A 20861-nucleotide genomic window follows, 5' to 3' on the forward strand; every position below is an offset into this window, starting at 1 on the left:
GATATTTCAGGTAATCTTTCATGTTTTGACATGAAAAAGGTAAGAAACAGAAAAGAGATAAAGTAATTTTAAGTATCTGCAGTTCAGGTATTTTATTTTGTCACCGTATTTTTCTTGCATATCACCCTATCTGTGGCACAGAATAGGGCCTGATTCTGACTGCCCTGCACATAGTACTTCATGCCAATGCAGTAATGAAGAGATGGAAATACAAAATTGAGAGGAAAAGAGAAAAGCCGAAAAAAGGACAGGGGACTAGGCCTCCACATCTTTGCTGAATGGAAAAATACGGTCTCATATGTAAAATGTTTATGAATGTAACTGAGATTAATAGTCACAGTAAATGAAACTATTTGACCTTGCTTATTTTTACCTTTTAAATTGATTACTGTGTCCTGTGGCTTCCCTGAGGGAGAAAGGGAGGAATAAAGGGGTAGCTGAGGCTCCCCTCTCCTCTTCTTACTATTATGCATGGTGATGTGAGAAGAGGTGAGAGATCCCAGTCTAAAAACCTAATCACCTTTGTTATCAGGGGAGACAAGAACTGTTGAATAAAATTTTCTTGTTAATTTGAGTTGGAGTCCTTCATTTTTACAGCAACTACAGCTATTAAAGTCAGATACCATTATTTTTCTTGAGAACAGTTAGGTTATCATGAAAATTGATTAACTCTCACAAGGCTGGCACATACAGATCAAATTACAGAATCGCAAGTTTCAGCCTGTGGATTTCCACTCCCTTTGAATTCCTTCCCAAGAACAAAACAGTTTTTCCTTTCATTCTATATTAGATAATTTATTTCACACTTTCTTATTGTTACAACTTTTTTTTTTTTTCCAGTGCCTTCTTAATTCCCTTCATTTTGATTAGTCCTCATTTTCTTTAAGACAAATCATGATCTCATTCTGACAATGAAAAGAAATTTACAGGATTTGTAATAGTGTGACTGAGAGAAGAATTGGCTCACCGTCTATTTAATGCAGGTCATAATTTCTTCCTATCTAAGCCTTTGTTTTTTATCGTTATAGAGTGTCTGCAAACACTAATGTCCTGTGTACATCTTTGAGTGTAACCAACAGCAGCAAGGGATCTCTAGAGTTTGCAATTGCTTTCCTCATTACATTTCTCCAACTTTTGGAGCCTGGATAGAGAAAGAAGCAGCCAACTCTAGAGAAATTCAATATGATTACAGACTTCTTTTTTTTTTTTTTTTTTTTAAATTATTCTGGCAAAACTTCCTTGTACAGCAAGTGACAGTGCTCTACACAGGCAAACAGAATCACAGAATATTAGGGACTGGAAGGGACCTCGAAATATCAAACTCTGACATGATGACCAGAGTGTATTCTATCTATCTACTTTGAAACAGGTATACCCTGTTCAGTTGACATCTGCCATTGTTTCTATTAGTGAGCAGCTCAGAAGACCACTAGTTCATTTTTAAATGAGGATGCAGTAACCAATATCTAAATTTGGAGCTGAATGTGTATAACTGTATTTCAGCTGAGTAACACTATCAGAACAGAAGGCAGGGAGGGAGGAGGCAGTCTCATCAGATTTTAACTACCAGTGGCTATGTCTATTTTATCAACAAGGTGGCTCAGAAAGAGTGAATTTATACAGCAAAATAAATTGTGACAATGTTCTGATGCATCTCGAGGTGGTGTTTATTTGACCTTGGTCTACCTGTGTCTCATGAACTAAATAGGTCCACACCAGGGGTTGGAGGTCACTGGTTCACTATCAAGGTGCGTCTTCTGGCTTAGTTTCATCTGAAAGCCATTCAGTTCACATGCTCCAAGACTGTGTGGAGATATGAACCAAAGGGCAGTGCTGGTAGAACCTATTTAAAAGGATATGCCTGCCCCAGGGTAAAATGTCAATAAAAACACACTCACCTTTATTGATCTTAGCATCTAAACCAACTTTTTAGAATTTTAAAAGAAGAGGAGCAATATATATTGCTAATCAGAGTTTAATTCTTTGAGAGTTATTGTGAATTCTGCTACACATGTAGACATGTCACAGCTCAAAATATTTAAAAGTTAGGGCAAACAGTTCAACAAAATAAGCTGGAAAATGTCAGAATGACCCAAAAAATGGCAAAGGAGGAGTACAGATTATCTGTAACAAATCAGAGGAAGATGGCTAAGGGAGTCTGTTACTTCATGTATAGATGGATAATCTAAGCAAGATTGTGTAAGAATTTAACTGAATGACAGAAAATTCTTAATGGACCATGGACAGGAAAACTATTAGGTATAGATAGGCTAGAAATACAGACAGGCAGTAATACATTAATTTTAGAAAAGTGTAGGCTAGTGGGGAAGATGGCTAAAAGGAAATACGTACAATTAAAGGAAATTTGAGATGCGTGATATTCACTATGGTCATAAAATGAGCTAAGATATTGCCATGCAATATCAAAGTATAAAATGATTTTTTAATCATGTTAAAAGAAGACATCAGATCTGAGCTGTGTTTCAGTTTTTATTCTTGCATTAGTTAAATAACACTCCTTGTAGAACAATGCACTCAGTTTTGGTCTGGACCTCTCCATACCCAAAAGATGCTGCAAAGTCATCCACAAAATCCAGTTTGCTGGGATACCAGCAGTAGCTCTTAGTTCTGTTCTGGGAGACACCCATACGTTCAGGGAAAAGCTGCTGAGCTGCCGTGGCTACTGTACCATTATCTGATGCTCATGTTGAGAGCTCTACACTGCGTCTCAGGCAAGCTCCTCTTGTGTTCCCAGACACGGGTCTGTGTTTGGAGACATGTTACTGCCCAAATGATACCTGCCCTTGTAGACATATTTCCCTTTCAGCCCAGACATATTCTCTCTCCCCTTGCAGGAGAAACTTTTTTTGCGGAGACATCTAGAGGAATCACAGGCCTGCAGATACATCTGTACAGGCCCCAGCTGGTGAATCTCTGATGTTGGTCAACATGACTACATTAGATTAAGTTATGGGGAAAACTGTGAAACCAAACAGTTAAACTGGAGCACTGGGAATGACATTAAAGGGAAAAGATTTTAATGGTGAGATTTACAAACTGGCAAAGATAATGTTTTCAAAGAAAATGGCAAAACGTTTTGCTACTCTGTTTGAAAATGTACTGGAAAATCTTCTGAAAACAAATATCTTTAGCTGGCGGATGGTCTGTTTTCCCTTCTGTATGTCACCTTTACAATTCACAGTTAGCTCTGTACAGGTACTACAACAAAATGCATGCAAAAATAAGCAGCATCTAGGTAAAATTTATGATGCAGCTCTATCTCGGCTTCACCGTGTCTGGAAACTTAAGGAAGACCACCAGCAGGCACAGGTTCACAGATTTTGTATTTGAATAGTACTCATGGTGATCACAGTCACAGTACAGTCAATATTCCAGCTGTCTTCCAGAGTTGTTCAGTATTTCCTGTTCAATGGCTGAGATTGAAAGGCCTAAAGAAATAGTTATGGTCAAAAGGTAAACTGGATGGGTCAACAAATATGTGTGCTGGGCTAAAAATAATATGATGGGATTCTGAAAGAGAGGGCCCTGCTGCTGACAAGAGAGGAATGCAGCAGCCAGCGTTCGAGGAGAAAGGTGACAGTACACCCTCAGGAAAGAGGCGGCAGCACACGTGCGGAACAGCATGCATGCCCAGGGTAGAGTCTCTGTGGAATTTCAGAGGCAAATATTTCTGGGGCCAGATCCCCACCTGCCCTTCCAGCCGTCCTAGAGCCGGGCTGAGCCCCGTCCTCCCAGTGCTGCCCCCCAGCCATGGCCAGCCCTGCTGCCGCTTCTCCCTGGGCAGCAGCTTCCCTGTTCCCCGGGCCTCACCTGCCTCTGCACTGCAGCCACCAACTTCTCCCACTTCTCTTTTCAGAAATGTCTTGTTAATATAGCAAAGCTGTGTCTCTCCAACCTTCCTCTTGAGGCTTGATCTACTTATAAAGTACTGCACATTGTACTTAACCATATCGTTCTTAAACCAGCCATGGGCAGAAGGTAGAGGCTAATTCCTTATAACCTTAGCACTCCTCAGCAGTTCCAGCTGATGGATCTAAGCTTGCCAAACATATCTGTTTTCTGTCCTTTAGTGGTTCTGCCCATACTTCGATCTGCAAAGATAACATTAAATATCCTTTTTCCTCTCTAAGGCAAAGAGCAGACAGATTGCATCAGGTCCCAGGATGGTCAAGAATGGTGATCTCATTTTCAGTTCTGGCAACATCGAGCTACTAGGAAGTAAACAATTATGCAAGTCTCACTCTCTTCAGGCTTGTTCAAAATGCATCAACTTCCCTTCTGAGTGTTTACGAATGTGCAAATTCTTATGTTTATCTCTGGTTCATCTATGTGATTCTGGCCCCTTGAGTCTGGAAGGATGTATGCATTCAAAACACGCATAGCCAGTCAAAGACACATCATTTTTCAAAAATGCTGTCAGTTTGAGGTTTGTTGTGACTTCCATAATGGCTGTAACAAATGGTATGGCAAATTCAGACCATCTTCACTGGGTGGTCTATGCAGCTTGCTTGATCTGATGCATGCGGCCATCTTTGCCCTTGTTACAGAAACAGAAAGGTAATGCCATAGCTCTCCAGAGGTATTACAAAATGAAAGAGTGATTTGAAATCAGAATCGCATGTGTCACTGTTTCATCTCTCAGCAAATGTCTCTAACTGCTATCTAGGAGACCAAACTGGGAAAGAAGTCCTTTGAATTTTGGCTTTGTCATGTGTTGCTTTCCAAAAGAAAATCTGGTACTGCAATATCTACAGTATGTGAGACATCTGCTACATGTCAGATCTTTAGACAAGAAGCAGCCACCAATCAGAACAGAATATAAAGATTTAGAGAAATTCCTACAGAAAGACAGGCAAATAAAATGTACTTTGTTGAAACAGAAAAGTTTCAATAGAAGCTTGACAAATTTCAACACAATGCTTGATATGACAAAGCTACATCTTTATGCAATTTGATTTGGTTAGAAAAAACCCCCAACTCTGTTATTCCATCAGATAAGGTAAAAATATTCAGAAGTTTCATTTAGCACATAGATGTCCTTTGTAAAGGTGCATCTGGGCAATTTGTTTGTCCCATGGACTACTTCCCAGTGCTTAGCTTTCCCCATGCCTCTTCAGGGAGCAGCCCTGGGAGGAGTCTGCAGGTAGAAGGACTTGACCTTACAGTGGCAGCCACACTCTGTCGTCATCATTTCCTCCCTCCCATCATGGGAGGAAGAGGAATGGGTATGTAACACTGTGGTACTTCCAAAGAGACACTTCAATGAAAACATCCTTCCATAACAAGTTTTGCTTTTTTGTTCCAAATTGAGAATAAAAACTTTAGAAGGACATTATTTTTCTCATTTCTTGTACTAGGAGTGAAAATTGACATGTTATGGAAGTCCAGACCTTCAGAGTGGGAAGGCAGGCAGGGTAGGGGTTATAGTGAAGAAGACTATTCTTTCTTCCCACGTTTTGACCTCCTACTTACATGGTACTGAATGAGAACATTAGGATTCTTTCTTTTGTCAAGTGTCACTGCATGATAAAGATAAAAGAAAGTAAAAAAGAAGATCAGTCATGGACGGAAGAAAGTATAGAATGGGTTGGGAGTCTTCCCAGCCCATAGACCGAATTTGTCTGCTCTTTGGTGTATCATGCCCTGAACTTCCTGAGCTTCCTCCATGGATGGGAAGAATGCACTTGCTTGCTGTCCCTGCATGGTCTGCTTCCCCACAGTAGCAGAAGTAGGACGAAGCGCCAAGGGCTAACCTCCTTTCTCCTGGGTACAGTCATTGCCTCTCTGCACACCACTTTTGTAAGCTGTGCAGACCCTGTACCCTCATGCCGTGGTGCAGACCTGTATTTTTGAACAAGTGTGTTTAAGTAGTTGGAAGGAAAATGCACAAAATCCACATTCCCTAAAAGCTGCCCATGATGCCGGTCACAATGACTGCTGTTGCTTTCGTGGACTTTTCCATACCTAAATATTGGAGACATCTTTTGGTGAAATATTGAGAAGATCTTGTCAAAATATCTACCTTAATTGCATTTTGTTGTGTGATAAATAACATGGTTTGCGTTTATGTAAACTGAGTAGAGCAGCCTTCTGTTATACATGTATGAGTTTCAAATTAAACATGATCCAAAATAAATCCTGACAACATTTGGTAAACCTCATGGTGTGATTATGGCCCTACTTTGCAAATAGTCTCATAGCTTAATTGGAGTTCTATGCACTTCAAAGTGTAAGCTTATCTGTCTGTTTCTGAACTGCTGTCTCACTATCACTGTATGGTCCAAAAATAATAAATAAACCAACATGAGAAAGTAGAAACCATTTCTAACTGCAACCATAAATACAAAATAAGAAGAAGTAACTGAATGACATGAAAGAAGATATATTTCCAGTTTCAGTAATAAACTACCTTTACATTACTAGAATATCGAGTCTTACCCCTGCTGCCAACTGTTTTCTGAAATACTGTATATTAATGAGAAAAAATGGGACATTTGGTGAACACTAGTGACAGAGTTTAAAATTCAAATGAGAAAGTAGGTGTTAATACTTCAGTCCGTTTAGCCATATATGAGGCATCTGCCTAGAGAAGTTTATGGAAGTATTAATCTATAGGGGTGTCCAAACACTTATAAATACCTAATGTGAGCTGTAGAACTTTTGCAGTTGTAACTCTTTCACACAGAATAGTTGATGGCAATAGGCTGTGAACTAGGATTAGTTTTCAGCATTAGCCATCTCTCATGCTTTACCACAGCACAATAGTGTTAAACAACACTGTTTCTTTTTCCTTCACAGCGACCTGGCAGGCAAATGGCTCATATTGAGATATCTTTTTGTCAGCTGAGTAAAACATTACAGTTTGAGTGGCCCCAGCAGTAGAATTAGGGCAGAATGAATAAAATTTCACAGAATAATATACGTTACTTAAGGTACTTATTTTTTTCCATGCAAATGCAGCTCTATGCAAAATCACAATAAAAGAAAATTGCAGACTCCACAAAACAAACAAACAAACAAACAAAAAACCAAACCAAACAAAACCCCAAACAGCCCAACACTTCCCAAACCCCCTATTCAAATTCTGTCTCTATAATCTTCTTTCATAATTAGCAATTTTCCTTCCTTGTCTTCTGTTTTTTTTTCTCCCACTGACTCTCTCCTTCCCTCTTTCCTGTTTATGTCTACCCTGTCACACTAAGATGGGAAGTTCCTCAGGTTAAAAGTCTTCCTCTTTAGATACACCTTATACAAAATTGTAAAAAAAAAAAAAGGATGATAAAGCAACACATTTTTTGAGCTTGTCTGCAATGAACAATATGAATGCCCATTGTGAATAAAACTAATTTTCTTGTAAATCATGAATTTAAAACAATCTAGTGGTAGCTGGTATCTGTGTACGGAGCAGTGAGCAAAATGTGAGTGTGGGGAGTGTTATGTGAGTTGGAGTCATCTAAGTCAGAGGGTGAGCAGGAAGATAAGTCAGAGTACAGACTGAGATCATTCTGAAAAGAGGGATCAAAGAGCAGCAAGAAATTTTACACCAAAGAAGAAGTCCCAGTGCTTGCAGTGTAAGATGGAAAAAGCTCATTCCTGAGAAGATTTAGTGAGGTTTAGGGGGCTCGTGTAAGTCATCTTCATTAATAATGCTCTGTCTAATGTATGCTTTATTAAGTGAGGTAAAGAGGCTGAGCTGTCCTCCTCCCTTCTCATCTCTACTGCTGCCATTGCAGCACTGTGAAACACAAACTCTACAAGTTTGTTTGCCATGGTGAAGACAAGGAGGATGTAACACTCTGAATTGATGGTTTATGGCTTCAGTGGTGGAGAAAACAAGAGAAAAACTGGAATTTTAGCAGGAAGCAATGACATATGAAGTAGGACGCAAAACGAATAGAAACTTTTGCATAGGTATTAGAACAGACCCTCAGTAGATTTCAAGATTTCACTAATTAAAGCACTGCTGGACAGTTTGTGAATGATAACTTGTCCTTGCTCCATTTTTGTGCAAATGTTTATTTGTGTAGTTAGACTGGGGATTTATTTTTAACACCACCCAACTTCCTCAGACTCCTGGTTTCAGTTTCTGATATCTGCCGTACTTTAACTGTTAGTCCTGGAATTGTGACATAACTTCTTTGAGGTGCCCTATTTCTGTGTTCATTTCAAATCCAATTCTTTGGGGGAAATGAATGAAAGGAAATGTCATTTTCCTGATGCTGAAAAATGCTAGCAAGTTTTCCTCGAACCATTGATAATGATTTGGTATAGGTATTTCCTCTTTCATAGACTTATTCCTTTTTTATTCTTTCTGAAAGTCCATTTGTTGCAGCCATTGACAAGGCTCTGAGAAACTCTTTTTCACAGTAGTTTAGCAGCATAGGATCCTAACGACCAACAGTCCAGAAGATATTTTCTCATCTGGGGTAGGTGCAGCCTGGGAAGTCTTTGCAAACACAGCTCTGGGATGCTGCAAGCCCTGCAGCAGGCTTCATTGACAAGAGAGATGGTCTTGTCTGGGCTTTTTTTACTGACCCCACTGCTTCATCTCACTACTGGGTGGAAGACAGTCCCTCATCAAATGTAATAAGGAATGAGAAAGTTGTGCAGGGCTTGGGAGGGACTTTGGTATACACAGCTTTGTGAAGCAGAGGATCCATCTACTATGGATTTAATGCCTCCTTTTTGGCAATTAAAATTCAGCTATTACATAGCTAGATAGAACGTTGCTCATATACTACCTTGATGGAACGGAATAAACGTTGGAATGGAATAAACATCACTTTAAACAATTGTTTTGCTCTGAACAGAAGAGCATGCACTCTTGGGGTCTTTGCTATTGACATTCTTGAGGGCAGAGAGGCTCTGCAGGGGGATCTGGACAAATTGTAGAACTGGGCAATCACCAACCGCATGAAGTTTAATAAGATTAAGTCCTGTATTTTGCACCTGGGACACGGCAACCCTGGCTGTACATACAGACTGAGGAGTGAGATGCTGGAAAGCAGCTCCACAGAGAGGGATCTGGGGGTTCTGGTTGATGGCAAGTTGAACATGAGCCAACAGTGTGCCCTGGCAACCAAGAGGGCCACCCGTGTCCTGGGTGCATCCAGCACAGCATTGCCAGCCGGGCAGGGAAGTGATTGTCCCGCTCTCCTCTGCACTGGTGCAGCCTCACCTGGAGGACTGTGTGCAGTTCTGGGCGCCACAGAATATAAAAAGATATTAAGCTACTCAAAATTGTCCAGAAGAGAGCTACGAAGTTGGTGAAGGGTTTGGAGAGGAAGTCTTACGAGGAGCGGCTGAAGTCCCTTGGTTTGTTCAGCGTGGAGAAGAGGAGACTAAGGGGAGGCCTCATCATGGTCTACAGCTTCCTCACAAGGGGAGGAGGAAGGGCAGGCGCTGATCTCTTCGGCAACCAATGACAGAACCCAAGGGAATGGCAGGAAGATGTGCCAGGGGAGGTTCAAGTTGGACATTAGGAAAAGGTTCTTCACCCAGAGGGTGGTGGAGCACTGGAACAGGCTTCCCAGAGAGGTGTCACAGCCCCAAACCTGACAGTGTTCAAGAAGAGACTGGACAATGCCCTCAGACACATGGTGTGAACTGTGGGGTTGTCATATGCAGGGACAACAGTTGGACTTCATGATCCTTGTGGGTCCCTCCCATCTCAGGACATTTTATGATTCTATGATTCTGCTGCAGATTTTTTTTTTTAATTGGCTACAATTACATATAAATATATAATTTTTAAATAAAAAAGAGAAACTGAGATACTTCCGTAAGTGTTGCATGCTGCTTTGTAGGATGTCTTTCTTCTGGAGTTTATGATTTCAATTGAAGTCTTGCAGTAATGGCTGATTTTAAGTTCTAATGCCTGATCTTTCAGAGATAAAGAATCTAATGTTTCACTTCACCTTTTGTAAGGTTAATGCGTCACAGATGCAGGTTAAAGCTTTATGGGGAGTGTCAAACATAATTATCCTGAAGATTAAAGCAGTCATCATATCAACTGAAAGATACATTCTGTTATCCATAATAAAGCCTTTGTGAATAATGAATGTACACAGCATACCTTAAACACTTACGCAGGAAATCTAAAACTCCAGCTGAAGTTATTCTTATATGTTAATGTTTCATATTTACTCCATGAAGCTAGCAACAGTATTAAATGAGCTTTTAATGAGACACTCTGGTTTGCTATTCTAGGAATTGGATTGCTTAACATCTTTACTTAATTTAGTTCGCAGCTAATCAGCCAGAATTACTTCTCCATACACTTAATTGTTCCTGCTGGCATTTGATTTTAGACATCGCATATCTGCCATCTGAAGCATCACTACACTGCACAGAAAATCTTCACTTAGGGTCAGGTCGCTACAAAGGTATTGATGATTGGCTGGGAAAGAACTGTGAGCTTGGACTACCTGGTTTCAGAACCAGAAGGCTGATAGGATACAGCAGTACTTAGCCTAACTTTTAGGTCTTAGGATTATCTACTGGTTGGCAAATTCCCCTAATTTACTTTAGGAGGACATTTTATTATTATATGTTCACTCAGGTTCAATGCAAGATATTAGTGGCTCTGGAATAATCAAAATTAGGCCTGGAAAAAACATGAATATCTAAAACAGCATCAGCAACACATACACAGAGAAGTTGCTTACAGATCTTCATGTATAGTAGAAGCAAGTAAGTACAAGTGTTTCTTTAAGTACTTCATAACGGAAGGGGTGAAGGAAACAATTAAAGAGCTGGTGAAATAATGGAGAAATTATTTAATATTTATGAGTAGATGATGTAGAAACTCCTATAAAAATATGGTAATTGCAAGAAGGGACTAAAACACTCCCCAAAGAGTTTGAGGAAGGAAACAAACAAGAAGACAGAGCACGCATCTGAGATTGACAGGTTAAAGTAATATTTTAAAGGTATATTTAGTAAAAATAAAGTATTGGAGTAATGATTAAAGGATGTATATCTCAAATGTTTGACTGAAAACTGTGGCAAAATGTACAGCATTTCTTCTTTACTCTTCCTGATGTTTTAATCATAATATTATCTATTTTGCTCACCTATATAACAGAAGAAAAACAACTATTATTTACATTCTCAGTATTTCCATAAAGAACAACCAGATATACTCTGTTTGGCACAAATGCATCTGCTCTCAAATGCAGCACGTAGATTTACCCTCTCTGGTATTACGAAGATGTCAACAAGTTCTGAAAGAATTCAGATAACAGCAACATTAATGATTAAGGGCTTGAGAGTTTGATTTACGAGGAAAGATTAAAACATGTTCAGCTTAGCCAAATGACAGCTAATAATGCAAAGGGAGAGTAATGATAACAGCCCACAAGTATTTAAAGTGCGAGCATACCAAGAAAAGAGTGGCAGTGTTTAAGGTGGTACAAGGTTTCAAAACACTGACCTGATACTGAATAGAGTGTTATGTTTGTGTGTTTCTGTATGTTTTTCCTCCACACTAGGACTAATTAATCTGTGGAGCTTATATAAGGACAAAATAAAATATGTGAGTATAAATCAAGGAAAAAAAGGTGCAAATGTAAACCAGAAGGATACATTTATCAGCAATGACACAAGTCCTCAATATAGTATAAGTAAGATCAAAATTGAAATAGCAAGGTTTAATGACTGATGAGTAGAATACGATACTATAGGAAGAATATATCAGTATCATAGTTTGTATCCTCTTTAGAAATAACCAACCCTGAAAGTAGGTTTGCTTTGCTCAGAAAGTTTAGCAGTCCCTTGATAACCTGCTACCTCTTCCCAGTGAAGAAGGACCTGCTGCCAGATCTAAAATTTGTCATACCAAACTTAAGCCTTATGACTGGAACTTGGTCTTCTGATTCACAAGCTATAAATGTGATTCTGTATTCCTTTACGTCGAGTGTTAAATGCAGAAATACAGCAGAAATGGACAAGATGAAGGAAATACCAGGGGAGGGGGGAGAAATGGGAGAGGTTGGAAGAAGCGTCAAATATACACCTGTGCTAGAGACTACCCTGAGTGCTCAGGTCAGTAAATCTCAGCTGAGAGTTTACAGGTTGTGAATTTCATTATTCCTGGCAGGTTTTCTGAATATCTTTCCTAGGATATTTGTATCACAGAACATTTAACTTGATAACAGAGCTCTTATCAAATGCTTATGACTGTCACAACTGACAGTCCATCCATAGCACTGAGAAGAAAGCTGTAAGGGTCTTCACCAAGCTCCTCTGTCAAAAAGTGTCTTTCTCAAACTCAAGCCACTGTGCTGCACACAAAATCTCTGATCATCTGCAAACTCCAGAAGAACCTCTTGTCAGGTTTGCATTTTCATTGGTTGTTTTCCAATTATTAGTATTCAGTGGGAGCAGCAAGTCTAAATCCCTCACAAATGTTAAAAAATTCCACTTCAAGTTAATGCCTCCAAGGCACCCTTAGTGTGTAGGGTATTTCACAGGGCTGGGTTAGCTATGCTTGATGGAGAGCGGCAGAAGCTTGGAGACATCATAAATAAAGGGCTGAAACACAGTGATTCTGCCATGCTAAAGAGCACTACTGTAAAATTTTCTGGGAAAGGGTAGGCCTCACGTCTATTTTACAAAAATTCATCACCAAGTTTACCAAATTGCTATGTTTGCACAATGTCTACTGGGCATTTGCTTCCTCCTGGCCCTCTGATCCTTAGGAACAGATAGAAAGGGGCTGCACCAGCCCTAGTTTTGTTGCTTCTTTCATGTGACTGATATGACATTTCCAGGACAACAGTGGTCCTGATTTGCCTCACTTGTCTCTTCCCAGGCTCAATCCAAAGCAGAATCTCCACAAAGTTCATGTCATGAACATGGAAGTCTTTAGTTCAGTTCTCACTTCGTTTTAAAAACTGGAGAAAGAACATAACAAGATGTGAGGACTTGAGACCATGAAATGACAGAGCCACCAGCAGATGAAAGAAGTTCAATCAAACATCATCATTGGACTTTCATCTTATAATTTTATATTGACAGACAAGCAGATAATTTCCCTTTCTTCCTATATGCCATATATGAACTAAATTCCAGTGTTTCATGAAATCAGGGGAACCAGATAGCCTTTGTAAATCTATTGGTGAACTAACTCACCTATAAGGGCATATATAATTCTCAAAATACTTTATTTCATCTGAAATAAGGGCACTGTACAGGCTAAAGGAAGGATGAAAGCAGAGAATATTGTTTAAGGAACATTGTGATGACTCTGGATGTTTTAACGCCTGAATGAGTTATAGAATCATCACAGAATCATAGAATGTTTTGAGTTGGATAGGATCTTAAAGACCACCTAGTTCCAACGCCCCTGCCATGGGCAGGGACACCTTCCTGTAGACCAGGTGCTCAAAGCCCCATCCAGCCTGGCCTTGAATACTTCCAGGGATGGGGCATCCACAACTCCTCTGGGCAGCCTGTTCCAGTGTCCCACCACCCTCATGGTGAAGAATTTATTCCTTATATCTAATCTAAATCGACCCTCTTTCAGTTTAAAGCCATTACCCCTTGCCCTGTCACTACACACTCTTGTAAAAAGACCCTCTCCAGCTTTCTTGTAGGTCCCCTTTAGGTACCGGAAGGCTGCTATAAGGTGCCCCTGAAGCCTTCTCTTTGCCAAACTGAAGAACCCCAACTCTTTCAACCTGTTCTCACAGGATAGGTGCTCCAGCCCCCCCCATCATCTCTGTGGCCCTCCTCTAGACTTGCTCCATCAGGTCCATGTCCTTCTTACGTTGGGTGCCCCAAAGCTGGATGTAGTACTCCAGGTGGGGCCGCATGAGAGCAGAGTAGAGGGGCAGAATCACCTCCCTTATCCTGCTCACACTTCTTTTGATGCAGCTCAGGATGCAGTTGGCTTTCTGGGCTGCAAGTACATATTGATGAGTCATGTTGGGCTTCTCATCAATGAACACTCTCAAGTCCTTCACTGCAGGGCTACTCTCAATCCATGTGCTGGTGATTGCCCTGACCCATGTGCAGGACCTTGCACTTGGCTTTGTTGCATGTTATGAGGTTTGCACAGGCCCACCTCTCAAGCTTGTCAAAGTCTCTGTGGATGACAAGCCTTCCTTCCAGTGTGTTGACTACACCACACAGATTGGTATTGTGGGCAGCCTTGCTGAGGGTGCACTCAGTCCCACCATCTGTGTCACTGACAAAGATGCTAAACAGAGCCAGTCCCAATACCGACCCAAGTAATGGCTCTCATCTCTGATCTCCACTTGGACATTTAGCCATTGACCTCAACTCTTTAAGTGTGACTGTCTAGCCAATTCCTTATCCACTGAGCGGTACATCCACCAAATCCGTGGATCTCCAGTTTAGAGACAAGAATGTTGTGCAGGACAACACCAAATGCTTTTCACAAGTCCAGGTAGGAATGACGGAGACTGGCTGTTAACTCCTAACAACTACCAAGCCAGGGAGTGCAAAAAAGGCTAGATAAGTGTGAAGCTGAACTTAAAACAGAGAACTGAACTTTGTATGCACGTCAGTAAAAAAGGCCTCTCTCAGAGAAGTGTGTGTAGGAGGGCAGCTGGAATCACGTATGTTCATGAGATCTGTTGCATTAGCAGCAAGCACATGCTGACCTTAGGCTCGTTCTGCTCCTCCTTGCCTGAGAAACAACGTGCTGGATTCCTGTTGGGCAAAAAATGCTGACTTGTTCTGAAACGGTGTCTAGTGTTACTGTAAACACACACTGCTTTTACAGTTCCCAGCAGAGTGCTTTCTGCATGGAGGTTACATGATCTTTATACTCCTGGCAGGAAATAAAAGATGTTAATGGTGGGGACCTCTGTTAGGAACAGTAGCCCTCAGCAAGAAGAGGAAAGACTAGAGCATAGTAATATATCAACAGTCTATGTAAAGACATGGCTTGCATTGTGAATGTGTGATATAATTTTGGAAAATTCAGAAGAGCAGGAACAAATCAGCGGACTAATGCAATGGACACTGTACAGGCAGCAGAATTGAGGCAAGTCACGGGTTTTGTACCAGCAGAGTCTGGATTAGGATCACTGTGTAGCTCATATAGTTAGCTCAGGACCATGTCAGCACAGCAAACACAAGGGTAGGAGGGGGAATGTTTAGTCTGCAAACAGACAGTCTGTAACAGTCTCAAATCTCTGAAGGGAGTCCATAGTTGTTGTTACATACCAGAGACTGTTGTAGTAGCTTTTGAATGGCCATGTGGCTTCTTCAAGTCCTAATTCTACATCAGTTAGATTTGCATCTTAGTATTTAAGTTCATTTTCTATGCCAAATTCTCTATGCCTGTCTGCATCTTGTACAGCCTCTTTAAGACATTTATTTCCTAAGACACTAGCAGTAGAAAGCTGGAAATATGTGATTTCTTTCTTCATAGGTTTTTTGCCTGTGTTTCTTATTGCACCAAACTCTTTTCTTATTCAGTACTAGGGCAACTGTTTGCCCAGCTTGCTGAAAGCCAACTCGCTAAAACAACATAGGTTAAAAAATAGATAGACTTAATGTGAATCATTTTGGTGATCCAAATTCCTGGACTTAGAAGGCATTGAAATACGGTTGGAGAAGCAACACTATGACTCACCTTCAACACAAAGCTCTCTGTCAGGCAATTACAACTTTCAATCTGTCTCTGCAAAGGTGAATCACAAGCTGGCCCACAGAATACATGAAGAAGGATGTATATTTTGCAAGCATAGCAGATTCATGCATAATGAAAACCAGGAATTATTGCCTGAACTGTAATCCAGGCTATAAATCACATTTAAAAATTGACAGTGTGCATTTGAACAGAGATGTACATCAAGATCCACATCTAAACAATTGCTACAAGTTCTAGGGATTCATATCCCTCTCAACATTTCAGGTAGGTGGATTTCATACAGGCGGCTGAGCATACTACAGCTGACCGCTGCAGTGCCAAGAGGTGAAAAATGAAGTATAGACACTGTAAGAACATGGTGAAAGTATTCAATTCCTGTTGTAGGTCTGCTTTTCTCTGCAGATGGGTAGTTTTTTCATATGGAATATGAGATAATTAATCATGCTCACCTGGTTATATATTGAATGAACACTTTGAAAGAACAATGAAAAAAAGCCTTAAAAACATACAGTAAAGGAAGACAAGGGATACAATCACACTGAATTGACATACACTTTACAAGAAACAATATACTGTATTGGCTGCTATATATGCTAACAGAGGAATGTACACATGGTCTGTGAGTCCTTTTAGGCACTACTCAATAAGGAAACTTCATTCCAGGGGCTGGTTCAGACTCTGATTTTGCCTTTTGGTCAGCTCTTGTGACAAACAGCAGTGGTGGAACTAGATTTCCTTCCTATTTATGAGGAAAAGGTTTGAAGGAATAGAAACTTATCAAAAAGGAACTAGGAAATAAACAATTGTTGAATAGGTATCAGGAAAGCTTTAGCAGAAGATAGCAGAGAAGAGCTTAATTTGACAGCTTATCATAAACTGAGTCATCACTTTCTGTTAACTGCGCTAGTGAATAGGAAAATACTCTGGAAAATGAGCTGGAAAATCTCCCCCATTCAAGTGACATAACATGACATACAGTAAGAACCAAAGCCATTCTAGATGACCAGACTTAAGCCAGAAGTATATACCACAAGAACTGAGCAAACCAGTACAAGTAAAAGAAAACTGGATTTGTTATTTTTATGTTTTCTGTGTAATCAAGCAAAAAAGAGCATTATTAGAAAATAACCCACATCCTATGCAAAACTGATTTGCTTACTTAAAAACCTGAGATACCTTAGAAGAATTAAGCTACTACTTAGAATGAAGTCAGGAGTTCATTTCCAGAGGTCTGACAAGAAAGTTGGGATCAGTTCTGGACTTGGAGGCCTGAAACTATACAGGTCTTCTTTGAGAAATCCAAGTAAACACACTCAGGATATGGTTGTGGTAGGGTAATAAAGGCAGAAGGATTTGGAGTGAAGAGTAGAGTTGGAGGGTACAGTGGAGTGGAATCCAGCTCAACCCTCATAAATGCTGTTGAAATTGGGAATGGCTTCCCTATTTTTAATGGAACTCATATGGGTATTAAACCCAGGAAGTTCCATAAAGTTCAGTAAAAATTAGAAGTGTGCATAGAGAATTTAACAAAGTCTCAAAAATGTATAAGGTTTGGCACATTTCTTCATTGGTTTATGCTACTCTTAGCATGAAGCACTGCAGGATAAGCTACAAAGTAGCGTGTGTCCTCACAGAGTTAGATGTGAAATGATTTACTAAGTTCAAATTGGAAGTTCAGCAGTGCTTCTCTCCAGAGATCCAGAGCAATCAACGAAGGAAAGAAAAAAAAATTGCATTGCACCTTCAAAATCAGTTAATTATAATTAGGTATTACAGATACTGTTACAGTCTAGTCATAATAGCATATGTATTTTATAACATCACTGGAGAGTAGAATTATGGCTCTTCGGTTTTCTAACCTTAATCTATTTGGATGCTCCTTAAGAATAAGCCTTAATTTAAATTTTGGCAGTTTATAAATTTTAGTTTGGTGATAACTACTCCTCTGAAATGTATTTTATCCCTGAGCTACAGATATCAAGGGTCAGTTGAAACATGTTCTCCACTTTAATGTAGGGATTTTTTTGTGTCTGGGAATATGAACTAGCTTTTTTGTGCTCAAGGAAGTTAATCTTTTGATTGATGAAATATGAAGGCCATTAACACTTCATGAATTAAACTGTAGTGCACCTAAATTCCTACTATGATTTACAACTGTTGTTTGCCCCAGTAATTAAAAAGATTCAGTGGTAAACACCAATATTTAACAAATCAGGCATGATGATAAGAACTTGTCTTGTTATGAGCTTTGCAGAAAGAGGATTTCTCAATTCTATGAGAAAAAGTGTACTCCAAAATTTGTGCTATTTGCAGCATAAACCAGAATTGCTAAGAATATAGCACACTTTTCTTGTTTCTTTAAGGACAGTTTTATGAAGGGATAAGTGTCTAATTGCTGCAGGCTCAGGAAAGTATTTTGCCTTTGAGTTCACTTGACTGTCACTTGACTGAATCAATGAAATTTGGTGCTGCTTATCAGTGAGATCTGCTGTTCAAAGGTCCATTGGAAATAAAAGCAAATCCTAACTCCTGTTGTGTCGAGGACATCGGTAGGCAATGCTTGCTCAGCGCTGACAGGGTTGGGATGTTAAACAGGGCTGTTTTTCTCCCAAATTAATGTGGAGCCCTGCCCCTGAGCTTCTTTTTTCTCTGTCACACAGGTATAAGGTTTCCCCTGGTTTTATCAATTTGTAGTTAGGTTGCTGATAGAGCACTCATGCAGATAATAATTTTGTATTCACTCCACAATGATGGCTATGGTGACTTCCACTTAACTCAGCACGCTATCCAAAATACGATTGGTACTGACACACGAGGAACAAGTGCTAAGCGTGTCTTGACGTAACTCTGCTCATTCCAAAGGCTTGTCCCAGAGGAGGGGGAGCACTGGGGCAGCAACCCCTGTTACAAGTTGCTGCTCTCCAGGAAGCATAAGCTGGAGCACTTGTTATTGCCTGCCAGGGCACTCTGCCACACCTCTTCTCTGCAGTTATTCCAGAGATTACCTGGCCCTGTGATTTAAGGAAGCATAAAGGCAGCTGAAAGTCATTTGAGTTCTGCTCAAATGGTACTCGGAACAGAGCAGCAAGACTGCTAATTTTCTAGCTCACTGTTTTTTCCTTTTTCTTTCCTGAATTAATTACTCTTGAATGGTAGCTAGATGGTTAAAAGGCAAAAGTGAAGAATTACCAGTCCCATTTGTCTGTAACCAAAATAATTAATTTCCAGAATTTCCTTTTCAGTAAAACCTGGAAGGTAGTTTGTCAGAAGGAATGAAAACGGAGGAAAGAGTTAGATGAAAGCAGTATTTCAAACCCTTATGCTAGAATCTCATTGTGGCATATTTTCCATGCGTTAGAAGAGGTTAATTAATCTGGTTGATCTTTTTGATCAAGACCTCACTATACAAGTAAGCATGAACCTCATTCTACTTCTTGTTTTCAAACAGTCCCTGGTCCATGCTATCTCTGAAGGTGTTCATGGGTCTTGTCTAGAAAAGTGCCAGATGGCATGGGCCAAAAATAAATTGGGAAGCATGACAATCAATAAACAAGAGGCATAACTGCATGTCAGTACTTGAGCCCATGTCCTGCCTAGTTGTAGAAATTCTGCTGTGTGACTGAGTTGATGTATGAGGTGCCGTTCTGTCCTTGATGACTGGCTGCTGGCTGTGCACTCCAAGTTTGACCGTCCTTTAGCCTGTACCTTCCTCTGACAGTACAAATGAAAGAAACCTACGTGATTCAGTCCGGAGCTCTTTTAAGTGTGGAAATTCCCAGTTTTGGGAAGTACTTTGTTTGTGGTACTTTGTTATCATCGGATCTTTAAATCCATCTCCTGGATTTCTAAATGAATAGATAAAGAGCATTTGTAAGCAATTGTGTAACACTATATAGGAAATAACTATAAGGGAATAGAGGAACCAACTCTCTTCTGATTGTCTGCACTGTACTGGTTTAGTCAATACAATTTAGATTTCAAGCAGTGCTGCTGCTGCATGGCACATGGCAGACAGGGAGTTTTGGTGCTGGAGTGTGTTTCAGCAGCATTGCGCAAGCTGCTACTTGCTAAATTCAGCTGGAAATCTACAATAACACCAGATTTACTTGTCCGTTATCTTTGACAATTACAACTCTCATTCTCACTTCAGTGTATTAAAACAATTGTCCATACTGTAGAATACTACAAAGACATTTATTTTTTTCTTTTTAAATGTTGCTTTATTTTTAAGGGTTGCTTTTGCTTAGTTTAAGGAAGACAGGTAAGGAAGCTTAAATAACCCATCTCAGGAAATTAAATGATCACTATGTCTTTAGTTGAACTGGAATGCATTTAAGAAAATAAGAGAGAGGTTTAAGTTAGAGTCATGGGAACTGGTGAACAAAGCACCAAAAAGCATGAAACCCCAACACAGATGTAGCAAAGATTTTCCAGATGTGGAATTCTTTTTATGGATCAGTGGAGTCAGTTTAACTTACTTAAGCTAGAGTGATTTTTCTGTGGGGAAAAAAGAGTGTGGCTCATTTCTTATCTCTCAGTCTTTTAATATAACTAAATGCAATTTACTTTGCTGAAGATTTTAATCTAGATTTGCTTTATGAAAAGATGTCTGTTTCTCATTCCTCTTAGTTTGTCTAATGTGGCATACATTGCCTCTCTGGAAATGCCTTAGAAATGTACTGCAAAAGTTCATATATACAGCATCTTCTTGGACTGGAACCTTTCTTGGTTAGTTTTTCAATGTCCAGTTCCCCATTAAAGACAAAATGATGCCAAAGTTTTGCTTACAACTATAACATATATATGTCTACGTATACATATATACACGCGCGTGTATATATATATATATGTATACATATATATGTATACACACACATATATACAGTTTTTAGTATGGCCTTTGTTTCTGTTTACGGTTTTATATTCTTATGAGAGATGACCATACTTTTTTTTTTCTCTGCTATTTATTCAGCTGAAGAATTGCTTTGGCTTACTGTTTTCTGATCATTGATTGATTTCTGCAAATTTTAAGGTCTCCCTAACTATTGCTAGAAAGTTTAATAACATGTGGGGACTTTTGCTGTTGCTGTATAAGTTATATAGTATTTTTGATTTGATGACATTTAGCAGGTACTGTTTCCTAGAGGAAATACATGCCTCTTACAAAACATAAGAAACACATAATAAAATTATATTCATTGTATGTATTAGG

The 20861-nt window shown here is 39.7% G+C and overlaps 1 protein-coding gene across 1 annotated transcript in view; it reads right to left on the reverse strand.

The window, feature by feature from the left end:
• DLC1 (DLC1 Rho GTPase activating protein) overlaps positions 1–20861 on the reverse strand; it is a 232547-nt gene that overhangs the window by 99593 nt on the left and 112093 nt on the right. The gene's annotated exons all lie outside the window — the stretch shown is intronic.

This window comes from Patagioenas fasciata, chromosome 4, assembly GCF_037038585.1.
Source record: "Patagioenas fasciata isolate bPatFas1 chromosome 4, bPatFas1.hap1, whole genome shotgun sequence".
In the NCBI taxonomy this organism is placed as follows: domain Eukaryota; kingdom Metazoa; phylum Chordata; class Aves; order Columbiformes; family Columbidae; genus Patagioenas; species Patagioenas fasciata.